General features: G+C 28.7%; 1 long non-coding RNA gene across 2 annotated transcripts in view; it reads right to left on the bottom strand.

Moving 5' to 3' along the window:
- Positions 1-3,948: 3,948 nt before the first annotated feature.
- LOC117175677 overlaps positions 3,949-6,775 on the bottom strand; it is a 6,612-nt gene continuing 3,785 nt past the window's right edge. The window contains exon 3 of one of the 2 annotated variants that reach the window (XR_004467478.1): positions 3,949-4,337. This is a non-coding gene — a long non-coding RNA (uncharacterized LOC117175677). Of the gene's footprint in view, positions 4,338-6,556; positions 6,628-6,775 lie in introns of those variants that run through there. The other variant, XR_004467479.1, reaches the window with a different exon arrangement.

The following is a 6,775-nucleotide window of genomic DNA, read 5'->3' as shown; positions in this document are numbered from 1 at the left end:
AGTCTAACACAGCAAGTTTTTTCAGAATTTGATTCTTTTTTAGTTAAAAAGATGAAAGAATCAAAAATTCCAAATAAGTGATTTTTTATGATGAGATTTATTCATGAATGTCTCTAAACACTATTAATAAAAATGAAAATTTTGATTGTAAATGATTTTTTAACCTGTTATGAAAAAATTATGTTCTTAAGCTTTCTCTAACACACTGTAATTCATTAAATTTTCGCACACAATGTTTTTAATTATGCTACATTTAAAACGTAAAATTATTTTTTAAAAATTAAAACATAATGTACATTATTAAGCTTTCCAAGAATTCAAGATGATAAATACTTTTTTAAGATTCCCGAGAAAACTTAAAGTAATATCTTATGCTGGCGAAATAATTTTAAGATAATGTCGGAAAATATTTACAAACATTTACATAGATTTAAAAAATTTCCAAAAATGAATCTGGAAGATTTTAAGGCGATTTTTTGTATTTGGAAAATTTTTTCAAAATTTCAAGAGTAATGTGTGCGCTCCAAATTAATTATACACAATCTTATTAGTCAGCGTTACTTTTCAATGGAGGTCTGTTTTTGATTTTCAAAATTTTTCGGTTGTACATTTTTCTAATTTTGCATAGATGATTGCATTGAAAACTTTAAAAAATATTTTTTTTTTTAATCACGATGAATAACTTGAGTTTCTAAGGAACTTAATTTTTATTTTATAGCTTTTATTATTACGAGAAAGTACTTTCTTTTCTCTTTAAATTCAAATGGTTAATCTTTTACTAATTACTCGGTAATAAAAGTGGGATGATGGTCGTGGGGGCTAAAGCTAAGGCTTTGGACCCACTCCTTCGGCTTGCGGGTTCGATTCCCGCCTCGCACCCTGGAAGAGTCTCGGTGGCCCATGCGGTGAACACTAGCCTAGCAAGGGAGTTGTTCATCTCCGGAGAGTCGTGGGACCGGTACCTTTTTAGAGAAAAAGTTTTTCTCTAATTACTTAAGGCTGTTGCTCTTGGTGGTTCGGAACCCACCTTAAACTGTAGGTCCCCCTTCCACCTCCAAGTAAGTGTGTGGAGGGTGTGTAAAGGAATAGAGAAGGTGTAAGAAAAATGTAAATCCTTAGGGGACACATTAGAAGCTTCCACTACTACTAATTACTCGGTAATACAACTTTTCAGATTTCATTATCGAAAAGAGGGCCACTCATTTTTTTTACAAATATGACCAAAAAAACTAGTCGCCATTTTTTCGATTTCAGCATTTTTTTAATCATAATTGATTCGATTCTGCAAAAACCGTTTTAGGAAAATTTCTTAATTTTCGCTTTTACAGAGTCTGTATTATAAGATTTTTTTAATTAAATATGCGTCAGAATAGGCGGAATTGAAACACTGCTTATATGGACAAATTTTGGAATATTTATTTTTATTTTATTATGAAATTTTAATTTTAAATTTCCTAAATGTTTGTAAGTTTTACAATGAATCAATTTAAAAAAAAAATAATGTGTTAAATTTTCAATAATTTATTCTTAATTATGATAATGAGATCATTCAAAGTTTTCTCAACATTTTAAAGTTAAGTTCAAACATATTTTTCTATCTACTCCTGTCTAAAGTTAATTTTCAAATTTCAGCAATCAAATTTGTTAATGCAATCTTGGAAATATTGGATAAAACATGTGAAAAAGCCTATTGCCCTGAATCTTTTCAAAATTTCTAATTACTATTTCTTTGACTTACTTGGATCCATTCTTTAAAATATATAATCTTTTCGATTGGTAAATAGCTCATCAATCTTTTCAAAACTTTCTAAATATCTTCTAAAATAATTTGAAATCTTCCTAAACTTTTTTTAAAAATTCTGTAATATTAAAAAACCTGCGTTTGAATCATGAGTAGCTCCTTTTTATATTATACATTAGAAACAGATGATCGACAAATACTCAAAAGTTTCTGGTTTGCAGAATCAAAGATTGAAAAAAAAATCTGTAACAAATATATAATAAAACAAATCACCAAGACACAAAAATTGAAATTGGAATGTAAAAATACAAATTTGGTATCGTTATAACAATATAGGATTTCTAATAAGATCTCTAGATGGAGATTAGTAAAATTTTAAAATTCAATTATTTTTATATTCAGTCGCTAAAAATTAGAAAAAATTCTAGGAAGATAGTGAAAAACGAATATGAAAAAATAAAACTTAATTAAGGGATGTTTAAATTAAATAACGAAAATTTATAGGAATAAAAATGGGTCAAGTTTAAAAGTTTGATAGAAGCGCGTAAATATATGTAACAGTTTCAGTTATATTGAAACAAGAGGCAAATAAATTTTGTTTTTTAACCCCTTCATTGTCAGCCAAAAAAAACATTCGTGCCAGAAATTTTTTTGACAAAAACACTTTAGAATCACCTGATATTGACAGATTCATTATTTTTGGGCTCGCTGATTCCAAATCTGATGTTGCATTTTCAAAATTAAAAATGGTGGATCCAAACTGGCGGACATGTATCATCAATTTGATCAAGATCCGAAAATTGTTAATCATTCCGTTTTAAACATTAAAAGTAACATCAGATTTAAATTCATCAACCCCAAAAACCTAATAACCACCAATTTGATCAAGGTCCAAACATTTTTAATAATCCATTTTCGCCATATTGGATATGCTATTTTTACTGTAAAACATTCAACATCAAATTTGAAATCAGCTACCCCGAAAACCTAATTATCACCAATTTTATTAAAGTGCAAACATTTCAATGATTTACGCCTGGCATATTGGATCTGCCATTTTGAATTTTGAAAATAACATCAGATTTCAATTCAGTGGCCCCAAAAATCTGATTCTCACCAATTTTATGCTGGTGGGCAAACTTTTTTAATAATTTGTGTCCGCCATATTGAATCCAACTCATCGGATCACGCTAATAATTTTATTACGAGATGCCCTAATTATGTGTCATGATGCACAAGTGACATGATTTTTTTTGCCCATATGTTTAACTGCCAGTGAAAGGATTAATCTTATTTTTTACGATGAAAAGAAAATCTACTCGTCTTGTCTAGAAACTATTAATAACAAATTAGCAGATTCTCTTTGGGTGAACAATTTATGTTTCAGAAGATTTTATTCTTTTTTTTTATTTGAAAAGTTATTATTTACGATTCAAACAAAAACTACGCGTCTTTTGAAAAAAATTATTTACAAGAAAATTCTATAAGTTTTCACTCTTTTCGGAAGGGGAACATTTTGTTTATTCTTTTTTCATAACTAGTGTCATTTGTCCAAAAATTAATTTTTTTATTTTTAATGTTTTTTTACGAATAAAGCAAAAACTATACTATCCTTTCGGACCCTATGTATTTGCAATTCAGACAAAAAAAAAGTCTTTCGCTTTATTACATTACCTCTGTCACAGAGAATTCCGTGCATTTGTTTACAATAATAATGATCGCTTCGGTACCATATATTCTTTTAGAGACTTTTTATTTCAAAGAAAAGTATTTGAACAAGCAAGTTGAGCTTTACGAAATTAGCGATTTTTACACTAGACTGAATTTCAGCTTTTATAAAATAAAATTTATTTTTAGGAGCCTAAACATTTTCGAAATTTGTAAAATTGATCAAATTAGATACAAGAAGCAATAAACTATTGGCATTTTCCAAAAACAATTAACCTCAGGTTTAAATCAATTATTTTCCTAATAATTCATTTCCTATCACACATTTTCATCGAATATTAAAATAGTACGTAACACTTTCGGTACATTACGTATCTTTATTGTCGAACTGAGAAAATTTTAGTAAAAAGTAATCAAAACATATGAACTGAAGAGTGAGTATAATTTATATACATTGCCTTTTACAAATTATTAATTACTGTTTAGGAATTGTGCATAAATTTGAATTGAATCATAATTTTTAAAATAAAATTTTTAAATTTGTGCTCATCTTTTTTATTTTATTATTCATATGCACATTTACATGAGGAGAATCCATTTCTGTTCAGACCTCTACATGAGCTTGTCAGATACCAACTCTTTAAAATAACCCTGATTATATATAAGACATATTCAGTAGTATTACTGATGCAATCTATCCCCACCACCAAATGGAACACTTTGTAAGATAGTTATATTATAGTTATATATGCATATGGAATATATGTTTAAATTCTTGAATTGGATGAGTGGCGTACAGACCACTGCTTGTTCGCTGGAAAGTAATGGAAATCCGTTCGTCCTTCTACATATTTTGGTTTTCCGAGAAGTCGGAAAACTCCGGGTTTGTAATTTTCTGGTTGTTTTCTTAGCGCAGTTGAGCCTGAAACTATAACAGAATTGAAAATTTACTTTTAAGTTAACCTAATGTATATGTCACAGGCAAAGAATATAATCTGGCAATATATATATAATCCCTAGGCATTATATATAATGCCCAACAAAATCCAGGCAAAGTATATAATACTCTCTATTATACAGATTACCTAGGAATAATATATAATGCCCAGAAGAGACCAGGTAATGTGCATAATAAATATTTTCCATGATTTGAGTGCAATTTTTCGTTTTTTAAAGATTCCTTACTTTTATGATTTCAAAGATATTAGGATGTGTTTTTTCTCATTATTCATAGTGAGACGCAGTTAAGAAAAAATTTTAATTAAACATTCTAACAAATTATTGTATTTTTCAAAAACAAATGTTCGGGGAGCGGCGGGTAATGTGGTGCTGCGGTTAATGTGGCGCACCCTTTTTTAAATGAATTAATTGATTTATAGCGAGAGGTCTTTACTGTTATTTTTGGGTCTTATGTGTGTATTTTTAAAGTGACCAAAAAGTAGTGAAAAAGTACAGTAGCATTTTTCCAGATAAAAAAACATAATATATAACGTTCAAGTTGCACACAATTTATAAGTAATTATTTAAACCAATGATTTATCCAAAATTAATTTCATTGAACTCAGTAAACAACTTTTACTTCCCTTTCCGAAATTACTCAAAGATCGCGCCACATCAGCCAACCAGGAAGGATAACTTGGCGCAGGCACACTTTTTGGCAAACTTGATAATTAACTACTTTTATAGACTTAAATTCAATAATAATCATACGTATAGGGTGAATAAGATATTGATTTACGTGCTATAAATTATTTTACTACAGTTTTCAACATATTTAACTTTTAACGGAGCTCTTTATAACATGTGCGCCACATTAGCCGCTGCTACCCGAAAACTCAATTTTTGAAAAAAATTCACGTTTGATTTTCTTTAAATTCTTTTGTAAATATCCTTTACAATGTGCTTTCGAACCCTGTAAAGTCAGGATTTTCCGAATTTTTAAAATTATTTTCAACTTTTTAATTAGTGTGAGCTCATTAATTAATTGGCTGGGAACCATAAGGGGCTTTTTATTTATACAAACTTTAATCGGACAATTTTTCAGAAGAATAAAAAATCTCTTCACATGTAACGTCTTGAGATAGCCTTTTGAGGAACTTTGTTATTTTATTAAGAATAGTAAAATTCAATTTCTTTACTTTTTGAAGGAAGACCGATACGTAGGATTGATTAGACAATACACATTTCATATCAAATACATGGATTTTAATGAGTTCAATGTTGCAAATCCCCAAAAAACTACTGTTCATCAATTTTCTTTTACCATAATAAATTGTATTTTTCTGACAAACTGGAACCTATTTCGATAAGTCACAAAAAGTCTCAAAATTCTAATTTTTCCACTAATTATTATTTTTATATAATTACTGTTTGCTTAAACCATTTTTTTCTCATATTTGAATTGTAAAAAGTCATCATTTTTCGGAATAAATCATACAGTTGATGAATTTTAATAATAATATTTCAAACATAACATATTTGGAAATTAATTATTTGAACAATTTTTTCATCCTGTTACTTGTGAAATATATTAATTTGAGTTTAAAAAATTATTCTTGAAATTAATCAACATTATTTACATGAAACTAATATTTTGCATTTTGTTGCGTATTTCTGGGCACAATAAGAGGAGGTTGGGCGCGTCAACGTTAAAAGTTATTAGGTGCGAATTATTCCTTAAATATTCCTTCAAACGCCGTCAAGCTTAATTTACAAACAGTTAATAAAATTGCTTATTTTTTTCATTTTTTCGAAAGCCGAAAAAAATTTATTTTTCCGTAAAACAAACAAATTTGTGAAGGGAAAAGGGGTGATCGATCACCAAAAATCGAAATTAAAATATTTACAGATATAAATGTGAATGCTCTGTTCTTGCACTCATTCAAGGCCTTTTTTTATAAATCTGAAAACCTTTAAAACATGGTATTTCTGAAAATTAAAAAAAAGAACCTTGCTGTTAAATAAAAAATGGTTAAAATGATTTTTTAGAAGTTGCTTGTAACGAATCTCAAAGAAACTGTATTAGATTTTAATTTTTAAAAAATCAAGATCTGAAGAAAAATTTAAATTAGAAATTTATGGTACTATTCAATACTTCTATAATAAAATTACCCTTTTGTAGATCGCAGTTTGCTAGATGTAAGCCAAATCTTCAGACCTTTCATGAAATTCAGCAAGAAAAAGTGATGTCACTGAGGACAGTGGCTACGCAGTAACTCCTTGACATCAAATGAAAATGTCATTACAGTATGCCAGCCATTTCCTTTTCGGGGTAGGCGTGACTCACTCGGCAGGGGAAAGGAGTAGTGTGTGGATGGGATAGAGATTTTTCAGATTGATCCATAATTCTCGTGCTATTTATGTAAA

This window comes from Belonocnema kinseyi, chromosome 6 (assembly GCF_010883055.1).
Source record: "Belonocnema kinseyi isolate 2016_QV_RU_SX_M_011 chromosome 6, B_treatae_v1, whole genome shotgun sequence".
Taxonomy (NCBI): Eukaryota; Metazoa; Arthropoda; class Insecta; order Hymenoptera; family Cynipidae; genus Belonocnema; species Belonocnema kinseyi.
This window is presented reverse-complemented; position numbering and strand designations above follow the sequence as displayed.